Source organism: Bradysia coprophila (genome assembly GCF_014529535.1).
Source record: "Bradysia coprophila strain Holo2 chromosome X unlocalized genomic scaffold, BU_Bcop_v1 contig_117, whole genome shotgun sequence".
NCBI lineage: Eukaryota > Metazoa > Arthropoda > Insecta > Diptera > Sciaridae > Bradysia > Bradysia coprophila.
The window spans coordinates 1,706,758-1,717,940 of record NW_023503292.1 but is presented as its reverse complement, the minus strand read 5'-3'; the positions used below and the strand labels follow the sequence as shown (position 1 = coordinate 1,717,940).

The 11,183-nt window shown below is 35.1% G+C and overlaps 1 long non-coding RNA gene across 2 annotated transcripts; it reads left to right on the top strand.

The window, feature by feature from the left end:
* Positions 1-8,127: 8,127 nt before the first annotated feature.
* Positions 8,128-9,080, top strand: LOC119067034. 2 transcript variants are annotated; one of them, XR_005085844.1, is made up of 2 exons: positions 8,128-8,139; positions 8,935-9,080. It is a non-coding gene; the product is annotated as an uncharacterized LOC119067034 (long non-coding RNA). The 2 variants fall into 2 exon arrangements; XR_005085845.1 differs by lacking the exon at positions 8,128-8,139 and adding an exon at positions 8,708-8,717.
* Positions 9,081-11,183: the final 2,103 nt, after the last annotated feature.

Here is an 11,183-nt window from a genome sequence, read left to right as displayed (position 1 = left end):
GGTGAGTGATGGACTATCTAAATCAGTTGTATTAAAACGATTCAGTGAATATATTTGAGCGAATGAGCAGCAATGCCGGTACACGGGCTGCAGTCAATATCAATATTATTGTTGAATAATTAATGAAATTGAAAAATTTGTATTTAAAATGCAAAAAAAAATTGTTTATTGGTTTGTGAGTTGTTATTGTTTCCGTTCGATCTGTTCTGTGACACATATTTACTCATCTACTCATCAAAAGCGTAATAAATTTAGTGCTGTGGGTAATGCCATAAAGTTGTCGATAAATTTTTTTTTGTTTTTTTTTTCGATGTGTACATATTTTCTCTCTATTTTTGTTTTTTTATCCAAACATTTTATTTTATGGTTTTCGATAAAAATTCATTGAAGCGTCAAAATACATGCAATTTAATTTGCGATTAAATGACTGTTACATTATAACATTTTTGTCGTTTTCAATAAATAAAAATGTATTGTATTGGAGTTGTTCGTCGGTTAATACATGAGCGGTTAATGATGGTTCAAAAATTTATTTATTTGTTTTCTGTTCTGTTTTTGTATAAATCGATTACTATTGATGATTATCGACCGTTTCGTTACAAAAGTAAAAAGCCATGTAAGGATAATACATGGGGAGTGTAATTGTATGTTTAGTGCGATTATATCAAAGAGGATTAATTAATTATATGGGTTACCGGATTTCATATGATAAATTGGTTAATTTATCAAGATTATAAATTTCAATTCACGACAAGTGTATTTGCTCCCGATTTCTATTTCGATTAAGTTTTCTATGTAATATTTACTGTTGATTTATTTAGAGAATAGCGCCTTGGGCGCGGGCATCAACTCTCGCACACGGTTGAATTTTTAGCCCCGTACGATGTACTGGGGGCTTATAAGATTAATATGTCGTTTGTAACACGTCGAATTGGAAGCAGACAGTAAGGGCAAAGCATTTGGTTATGTTCATAAATGACGAATCCGCAATAAAAAAAATGTCCGTCCGTCAGTCCGTCCGTCCGTCCGTGACCCCTCTAGCTTGAGTAAATCACAACCTTTTTCAAAATTCTTTTTTTCCCCGATTGGTATCGACAAAATTTTGGGTTTCTAAAATAATGTCGTAAATTGTTGGTTTTATTTGAAAGGTAATTCGTATGGGCTTTCGTAATTGCGCTCTCCGGGGACGTAGAAGTTCAAAAATTAAAAAAAAAGAATAAAAAAAATCATAGATTACTTCGCATTATTTATATTACGCCTACCAAATCTGGCAAATCACATCAAGAATAAAATGTAAAATGAACTCGCATATCGTATCGTATACATACAAAACAAAATAAATCGAAACAAAACAAAAATCGTTGCAACGTTTAGAAATGAATCTAGTTCACTGATGAAATCGGCTCATATTTCTTCAAAAATTATTCATCCCAAAAACATCAATAATGTAACATCAGTGGAAACACTCGCCTTCGGCTCTGGCTACAAATTTCCCTCTCAGCAAAGTAAAAATCTCCAAACAAGTACGTAATGTACTATTCCTTCACGGTCACAAAAAGGTCCCTCATTTAATGACCACTTTTAGTGGGGAGGAAATGTACATGTACATACAACTTTCTGGGTGGTTAGGCAATAAACATAATATACTCGTACGTTTGCTTTGTATCGTGTGAGTCTGATAAATCATGTAATGTACATACACAGTGTAAAGTGGATCGTATACAAAAAAAATGCAATGTCTATAGTCGATGTATTCATTTCATATTTATTGATGTTTATTATATTTTGCGCAAATAAATTCGTTTATTAAATACTACCCTGTAAAATAACGTTAACACGTAATATGTTTGAATAGAAAATCAATTGAAACAATTTTTTTTGTCGGAAAATTTAAATATAAATATTTGATCGGTGCAAATACTGAATTATTCAACAAGAAAATGCTATTTCAACATTTTCTATAGAAATTATACACCGTGTACAGATTAACATATATTCCGAAACACTCGTAGCAAGTTATTCGAAAAGCTTCGTCTATCCTAAATTTTCAGCAAAGGTTAATGTTACTTGTAAATGATGTTTTTAAAATGGATTAATACTTTTTGTCATACCGGTCTCATCTCTCTCTCTCTATATATATATATATATCTTCCACGTGTGCGTTGAAAACGTTGTTGAAACATAGAAGTTTACGCCAGAATCAAATGGTTATGTAATGAATAATTAAGTAATTTATTCTAATTTGAGCATAGTTAAAGCGAAGAGTCATGCGACACGGATATTTTATTTACTTCTCGGATGAAGATTTTAGTTGAAAGATATAGCGGAAAGTCTTCGATTTTAATACAAATACTTTTAGTGTCTTCGTCACTACCACTTAACTTTTAAAGAAAATCCAGATAATATTCTTTCTTAGTTTGTATTATACGTAACAAACAAACAGTTGAAAGAAATATTTTCGTTCGAGTTAAATATAAAACTTTATATCCAGGGCCAGGCGGACAAAAGAACAACGAGAGTCAGCGACATATAAAAGAGTTTTTCTAACCAACTTTTTTTCCCTACAGGGAATGCAAAATTTTGCTTTCGTTAACCCGGCATAATAGTGACATTAAGATTCTAAATCTGACTTTTCGTTCACCTGTGTATAATATTTCATATGTGAAATGGATGGAAATGTAACCAAGTTTACGCTCTTGATCTGGATCAAAATCGTTCCTTTCTTATGCTTATAACATAACTATCTGATGCCAAAGGTGTCGTATTTTAGAGATACGAAAATGGATACTTCCGCATCTGAGACACGAAAATGATAGAAAAAATAGAGTTGGTACACAAGTTTTCTGCTTTATTACACAGCCTACACATTGTGTGTGTGGTTCAACTGTCAATTTTGTGTGTATTTTTTGTCAGATTAAATTTGGATCGCTTCAGAACATTCACTCGCTGCGCCACCGAAAAACTACTCATTACTCTAAAATGACATTCGTAAATTGTTAGGACCTTTCTGTTTTGTCCTGTGCAAGGCTTATTATCCCAACAAAAATCTCTACGAGAAAAGTGTGACGCAGTCTTGGAAGTACAATTTCTAAAATGAATGATATCGCTAGAGTTGACGCTTTCAGCTTCGTTACGCAAAAATTAAATTTTACACCCAATTAATTCAAACAAGCTGGCTTAGTTTTCCTTGTCATCTGGCAAATAATTTTTACCAAAAAAAAATTTGACTGAAAACAACAAACATTTTACCAAAAAAATCTGCGTCGCAAAGTGGCAGATGTTCGGGAACAGACCTACAAGAAAATTTATCTGCCACATGCGACGCAGATTATTTTGTTCGAATCGTGTTACGAATACCTTTCATTTGATGGGTCGCACGCCTCTGTAGGTTTCAATACAGCTAAGCTACAGCCGAAAACGCGTTCCCGACCCTCGAAAATCACACTCAGAAACCACTTCGAGGCCAATAAAACAAAATTCTGGTTTTTCCTGGAGTAATGGCGTATCACATTTTCATTTTTATGCCCACCCTGAGGTTCCTGCTAAATTTCATGGAGATTGGCTGACTAGTTTCCGAGATCGACCGTCGATAGATAGACAGATAGACAGAAACATACAGAGTAAGTTGAAAGATTTTGATTGTTTGGAAAACGTTAATTTGGTGTATTTTCTATGAAAAGTGCCAATTTCAAAACGATGTATCTCCGGTAATTTTAAAGCTACATAGTCGAGTGATAGCTCGTTTTGCTCGTATTTGAAGCGAGAATAAGATAAAATAGGATTTGTGGTGATACAGGCCAAAGGAAAGCAACTTAAATTCTCGCCTATATATAGTTGCCGCGTCTCAAAAAATTTTCTTCGTTCTTTTTTTGGAAGTTAGACTGCGTCAAGTCCTCCGCTAACGCTCCGGACATGATTGCCGCGTCTCAAAAAATTTTCTTCGTTCTTTTTTTGGAAGTTAGACTGCGTCAAGTTCTCCGCTAACGCTCCGGACATGATTCGGAATTTCAATTCTTCAATTTGAGAATTTTAAAAATTTTCAAGAAATAATTTTCAAGAATGCGTGAAACTTCTTATCGGGCTTCACACTTGACAAATAAACGGAAGAAGTTCTAAACAACGACGAACTTCCACAGAATGGTTTTATTTTACGGATCACAGTCTAAGTTTTAACCGTCAAATATGTCAATAAAGCAAAAGTACGAAAGATTTATTCGAGAGAAGGGGCATGCACGCATGCGTGGTCAGTTACTCAGATTACATCCTACATGCATCCTTATTTCTTTGACAACTTTGACATACTTGACTCTTTAAACATTGAAAAAATGAAATATGGCTGCTCTTTAAAAAAACACACTGTAAGTTACCAGCCGAAAAGAAAGATATGTTCTGACAAAAACATAAAACGTTGTGAGGATTACATAGTTCTATCGCTATTAAGGGGTAGATAATTTATTCAATTCCATGTCGACTTGTAGAAGACAAAAGTCACAGCTTCAGCTGATTGGTTGAAATTGTGACACGCGATTGTTCTCCCTAATAGAAATTCTCAATGGAGTGGTAAAATTGCAGAAGTGTTTTTCGACACTTACGACTCCAATAAATTGCATCGTCAGCATTGTTATTCCAAGTTTTATTTGGTTGGCAATTTCTGCACTCAGCGATTCTCCTGCATTAACGACATTTTTCCCTTAAGTTAGGTCGCCAAGGCACATTTGAACACTAAACACTTTTTACTCGATGCAAAAACATTTTTTTTTTGTTTTGTCGCGACCAAAACACAGAAAATATTTCGACACAACTATGACACTCTGTGACATTATAAGTACTAGAATGAATGTTTGCTGTGTTCACTTCGGCGGTAAAATATTTTCATTCAAAAAAGTGTCCGACACTTCAACGATGGTAGACATTTATTAAAACTGTAACCTCTCACACTTCTTTGGTAAGCTAACAAGACTTCGCTGAGTCTAATTATGCCAACTCTTTGAATAAAAATATTGGCTGAGGTCGAATAATTCGCCGCTGAGCTTTAACGAACCTCCGCTGAGCTCTAATAATTCTCCGCTGAGCTTTGACAAACCTCGAATGAGCTCTAATAATTCTCCGCTAGGCTTCAGTAAGAGTCCGTCAGACCTCAGCACGTTGTAGTATGGTAATGAAGCTAAGCGAACACTCAATAAGCATCAGCGGATACATAATAATTGTTGCTATGATTTAATAAGACTTCACTTAGCTTTGGCAGATCTCCGCTAAGTGTCCGATTCGCTCCATTAAGCCTTCCTGCAACTTGCTTAGGCTTAACGGACACTTTCTGAAGCCTAGCGGAGAATTATTAGAGCTCAGCAGAGGTTTGTTAAAGCTCAGCGGAGAATTATTTGAACTCAGTCGATATTTTTATTCAAAGAAGGGGCATAATTAGATTTCACGAAGTCTTCTTAGCTTACTACAGAGGAACGAACATTTATTTATGCTCAGCGAGTCTTACGAGAGGCTAAATTTTTAATAAATGCTCTCTTATCGTTGAAAGAATGTCCGCTGAGCTCTGAAAGCTTTGAAAAATGGTCGATGGCATTATTAAATGTATACGCAACCCTTTGTCAACTGTTTCATGATTTTTATAATATGTCCGTCACTTTTTTGAATCAAAATATTTTACCGCCGAACACAGCAAACATTGATTCCAGTACTTATAGTAGCGGAGTGTCACAGTTGTGTCGAAATATTTTCTGTGTTTTTGTCGCGACAGAACAAAAAAAAACTTGTTGTTTTTGCATCGAGTAAAAAGTGTTTAGTGTTCAAATATGCCTTGGCGACCTAAAGAGACTATGCCCGAATACAATAAAAACCATAAGAGGTGAGTTTCGTTGAATTTTTTCGGTGAATTTTTGTGATAAAATTTTCCATACATTTTCGGGAAACTGTCCTGTCATTTCCCAATGACGGGCCTTAACGCTTAACTCAAAGAAAATAAGTCTTATCAATTATTCCCGGCTGTAGAACAATATGATTGTAAAGAAAACAAGTTTTTAGTTTCAAGAACCTGCCTCTTTGAATGCCGAAAACGGGAAAATTTGTAAGAAAATTATTTGTTCGAAACTAAAGAATAATTTTCGAAGTTAGAAATGTATTATTTATGCTAATGTCTTATATGCAAATTTAATATGTGAACCTCCGGAAAATTATTTCCCCCCATTCATGGCTATATAACTATAATAATAATTTAATATGAATAGGTACTTCATTTATATATTTGGGGTAAAAGCTACTGGAATGTAATAAAGCACAAAGTTTCTGCAAATAATATACTATTCCATGCTATAAAACAGTCCATGGATTAGATTATAAAAATACTTTCCAAATTATTTTGCAATTTTCGACAGATTTAATAATTATCTTTGCATTTTTGAGGTATAATACGGGTTTGTTGTGCTATTCTAGAAAACTATATTTACATTCGTTTAGTATGCCGATGGCAGGAGCAGAAGACTTTATTTGTGTATTTGAACTCTGTAAGTAGTAGTGACGAACCGACAGAAAATGTGTATGACGTAACTGTCTCGAACAAACTCTCTTCATCATAACTCAGTTTCATGTGATGTGTGCCTGCGTGTAATATGGGAGGAGATGCACTTTTTGTGTTATTCTAGAATTGACGAACAAGCCTTTGTCTTTGTTTTAAAATAAGAAAAGTTGTCAATAGTTGCTCCTGTTATATTTTATAAAGTAAATCACTTTTAGCTTGTTGCGTTACAAATTCTAAAAGCCATTTGTTGGATTAGCAGGTTTCCAGGAGCAATAACGAATACAATAATTAGAAAAATGCAGTGAATTTATTTGAAACGTCCGAAAGCTTTGACTATTATAAAAGAACTTAACATTAAGTAATAACTTAATCAAGGCGTACTTATCCATTTTCAACGTCTGCTAGATCATGAGATTGTAAATCTAACACACCTCCTCAATTTTATGATCTCCTCCTCAACTGAGTCATCAAACAAACCTTACTGGACCAATGGTTTACCACCTCGTTGATCGAATGAATTCAAAGACACGAAACATTCGAAAACCCATTCCATTTCTGTTCGAGTTCCGTTTCCGTTCCCGTTCCCGAGAACTCACTGTTCCCAGAATCAAAAACCCCAGTTCGTCTTTCCGCGTTTTTTTATTCATCGCTCATATATTCAAGTTCCAATTCTTATCGTGTGACAATTCCCATAGTGTATATTCCACTACCAAATTCCAGTAGCGTTACGGTAGTACCGTTCCGAGACCAATATCGGCACCTCTCCAGTACCTTCTCGATTCAAGTACATTAAATTTCAATTTTGATTATTCAATGCTTTCCAACTCCAATCGTGTGCTGATTCCAATTGTTTATCGACTTCCAATCGTGTGCAATTTGTGCAATTCCCATTGTCGATGCCAATCGTATGTCGTTTCCGATTGTGCGTTAATTCCAATCGTTTTCATTTCTTTCTTCTATTTCAACGTTCCTCTTACGTGTACAAATTCCACTTTCCTCTTTCGTGCACAAATTCCACGTTCCTCTTCCGTGTACAAATTCCACGTTCCTTTTCCGTGTACGAATTCCACGTTCCTTTTCCGTGTACAAATTCCACGTTCCTTTTCCGTGCACCAATTCCACATTCTTCTTCCGTGTACAAGTTCCACGTCTGCTTCAATTCCAAATCCAATTCAATTCCAGATTCGTTTTTTAATATCAAAATTATTCCTCCCTGCTTCTGTTTCTGTTCCGAGTCTTCTGGGCCCATAACCTGTTGGATTAGCAGGTTTCCAGGAGCAATAACGAATACAATGATTAGAAAAATGCAGTGAATTTATTTATCAAAATTGGTGACACTGTCATTGAACGAGTCGACAGCTATGTATATCTAGGACATAAACTGAAGTTAGGTCTGGACAACCAAACTGCAGAAATAAGACGTAGGATTGGTCTTGCATGGGAAGCGTTCGGAAAACTCAGACTCATTTTCAAAAGCAAAATGAATAATAGTCTGAAACGCAAAGTTTTCGACACTTGTGTCCTTCCAGTGCTCTATTATGGAGCGGAAACGTTAACTTTAACGAAAGCATACGAAGATAAATTGAGAGTGACACAAAGAGCCATGGAACGGAGTATGCTTGGAATAACACTCAGAGACAGAATGACGAATCAATGGATTCGACAACAAACCAGGGTCGTTGATGTCATGGAAAGAATAGCATCTCTGAAATGGAGCTGGGCCGGACATATTGCAAGAAGGACAGACGAACGTTGGACCAAAAAGATCATGAACTGGCGACCATATAAAAGACGAGCTATAGGTAGACCACCAGAGAGATGGACAAACGGAATTAAGAATATTGCAGGTACAAACTGGCAGCAAATGGCAATGGATCGTACGAAATGGAAAGAAGTTGGAGAGGCCTACATCCAGCAGTGGATAGAAACAGGCTGAAAAAGAAGAAGAAGAAGAAGTGAATTTATTTGAAACGTCCGAAAGCTTTGACTAATATAAAAGAACTTAACATTAAGTAATAACTTAATTAAGGCGTACTTATCCATTTTCAACGTCTGCTAGATCATGAGATTGTAAATCTAACACCATTCTTCTCTCCGTAAGTTACATAATGCAAAAGGGAGCACGAGCTCCTTCGCCACATTTTGTAATATTGGGGCATTGAGCTCCATGTGTCCCTTTATGTGAAATGGAGTAAAAACTGTTTGCGTCACACTTTGTAAAATGAAGCATATGCTTGTTGTGCCACATTTTGAAAAAGGGAGTTTCATTTCGTAAAAAGGGAATAAGCTGTATGTGTTACATTTTTTTTAAAGAGAGCTTAAGCTCTTTGTCTCATATTTTGTAGAATAGAGTAGGAACTATTTGTATAAAATTTTGTTAAGAGAAAAATAGTATGTTCCATACCAAGGATCAACACGCGATGTGGAGCGTAGTGGAGTCCGAGGACGGTTTTCACCACCGTGGTCAAAAACAACACCGTTTTGATCCGAGGTATGTATACTTTATTTCATCCTGGAGCACCAAAGTCACATTCCGAACAAAAGATAACAACAACACATTGTAGCAGTGCAAAAGCAAGTATAAAAGCCGAAAGCAATGCCTAAAGAAGCCCGCTCCGTATGCATGCATTCTCGCAAAAAAAAAACAAACCGTATGAATGCCGAAAGACATCCGAATGAATGTCAAATGCAGTCTGTATGAATGCCGAAAGCAATCCTTATGAATGCATTGTCACAAAACACTAAAAAAATATATTCGCGTGCAACAACTTGACACATCTGGGATATAATGAACATAGGATCGAAAATGACATAAGCGGGAATGAAAATTGAGAGAAAAGAGTAGGGGAGAATGTTTCTCTTTCGGTACTAAATTTGGTGAGTGAATGTGACGTTTTTGGTACTCCAGGATGAAAAATTGTTTTTTTTATTACGAAAACAATTATCACAAATAAAATTTTCTGTATCGCAAGACTTTCAAGACGAAATTTATATTTCTTTTATTTTGACTAGATTTTTCCTTATCATCCAGGGCCTATTTTCAATAATTTAAATTCTCCAAATTATAAAAAATTCTTGAAATTATCGAAAAATTATCAAAATTCTCCAAAAATAAATTTAAGAATTTCGATAATTTTTGTAGAATTTAGAGAATTTTTCGATAATTTCGAGAATTTAAATTATCGAAAATAGGCCCTGTTATCATCCCATTTTGACGTCCGCTGAAAATCAAAAGTTTTAATACATTTTTGTTCCACATCGTTCTACATGTTGTCAACAAAAGAAGCGGAAAGAGTGTCGTTTCACTCACACGTACGTGTCAAATTGAAGAAACATAAAGACAAACGGTACTTCTATGTGGTGGAATAACGTATATCACCCAAAATAAGCTTTTAAAAATAAAAAGAGGCATTTGACTGCGAAAAGTTTGAAAGATAAGACTTCCTGATTATAATGGCAAAATCGCGTTCCCAAACAATTCATAGCCAATCCCAAGCGTTCAGTGTGCAGTCGCTGCCGATGCTTTGAAACATGCCATATTTTCACCCTTTTTTGTTCTGCATTGAAACGCTGGAAGGTTTTCGGAAAAATCAGGTCATGAAAACTGAGTAGCTTTCAAATCGGAAAAGCCTTGTTTAGTCGACTATTTCTGCCAAGTCACTCTTGATAGTAACATTTGAATTATATTTTGTCTAATTTTATGGATGGATTGGGAAGAATTAATAAAAAAAATCGAAGAGAAAAATGAAACACCAACCCAACCGTAAATCCAATTAAATGGAGCGAACAATTTATCCTCACTTATTTCAGTATCATCATCATACATATGGTGTAACGTTCATTATATCATAATAATAACGGTCTTATTTCTTCAATCTGATAGCCCAAGCATAAGTTTGTTAAGTAATTACCTCCACACGTATTCTAAATAAATATAAACAAAATAAAGCTCTCGATTACGCCGGCATTGCAACAGTTACCAAATAATATTACCGCAGGTCCTTTCAACCGACATTTATGATATATATATATATATATATCTTGACCTAGCCTATTAAAGTGTACTTGCTCTGATTTATTTATATGTGAGTCTACCATTACAAAACTACGGCGTAAAAGATTATTATCAATATTGACGCGTTATGCTATTGAAGCAATAAAATCAAAATATAAGTAATAATTCCATTTATATGTCATTCGAGTGGGAGGGATACGGACAACGATAATAAATAATGAATATATTTAGCTCCATAGTGTAACCGTAACGGTACAATTATACCGAATACAGTGGGGGGGTTTTCCATAGTCGTATAAATGAATCAAATTTAAGTCGTCTGAGGTAATGTCTGATAGGAAACAGATCCAACCAAATATCAAACAATATGTATATTGTCAAGTTGAACACCTTAATTATAGTGTCAGAAAACCATCGAAACGGGCTTTTCACGAAAAATAATTCAATCGAAATATATCACATCAATTTTTAAAATTTAATTTTACTTTTCCATGCACTGTGTAACGCCCAAAAAGCAGCCAGACGAATATACGCTGAATTAGCCTAAACATAGGAACTTTTCTGAACTTGTTATTGTCCGTAAGAGACTGTAAGTGATGTCTCAAAACGAACAGACAGAACCACTCCACATTCATTCCATAA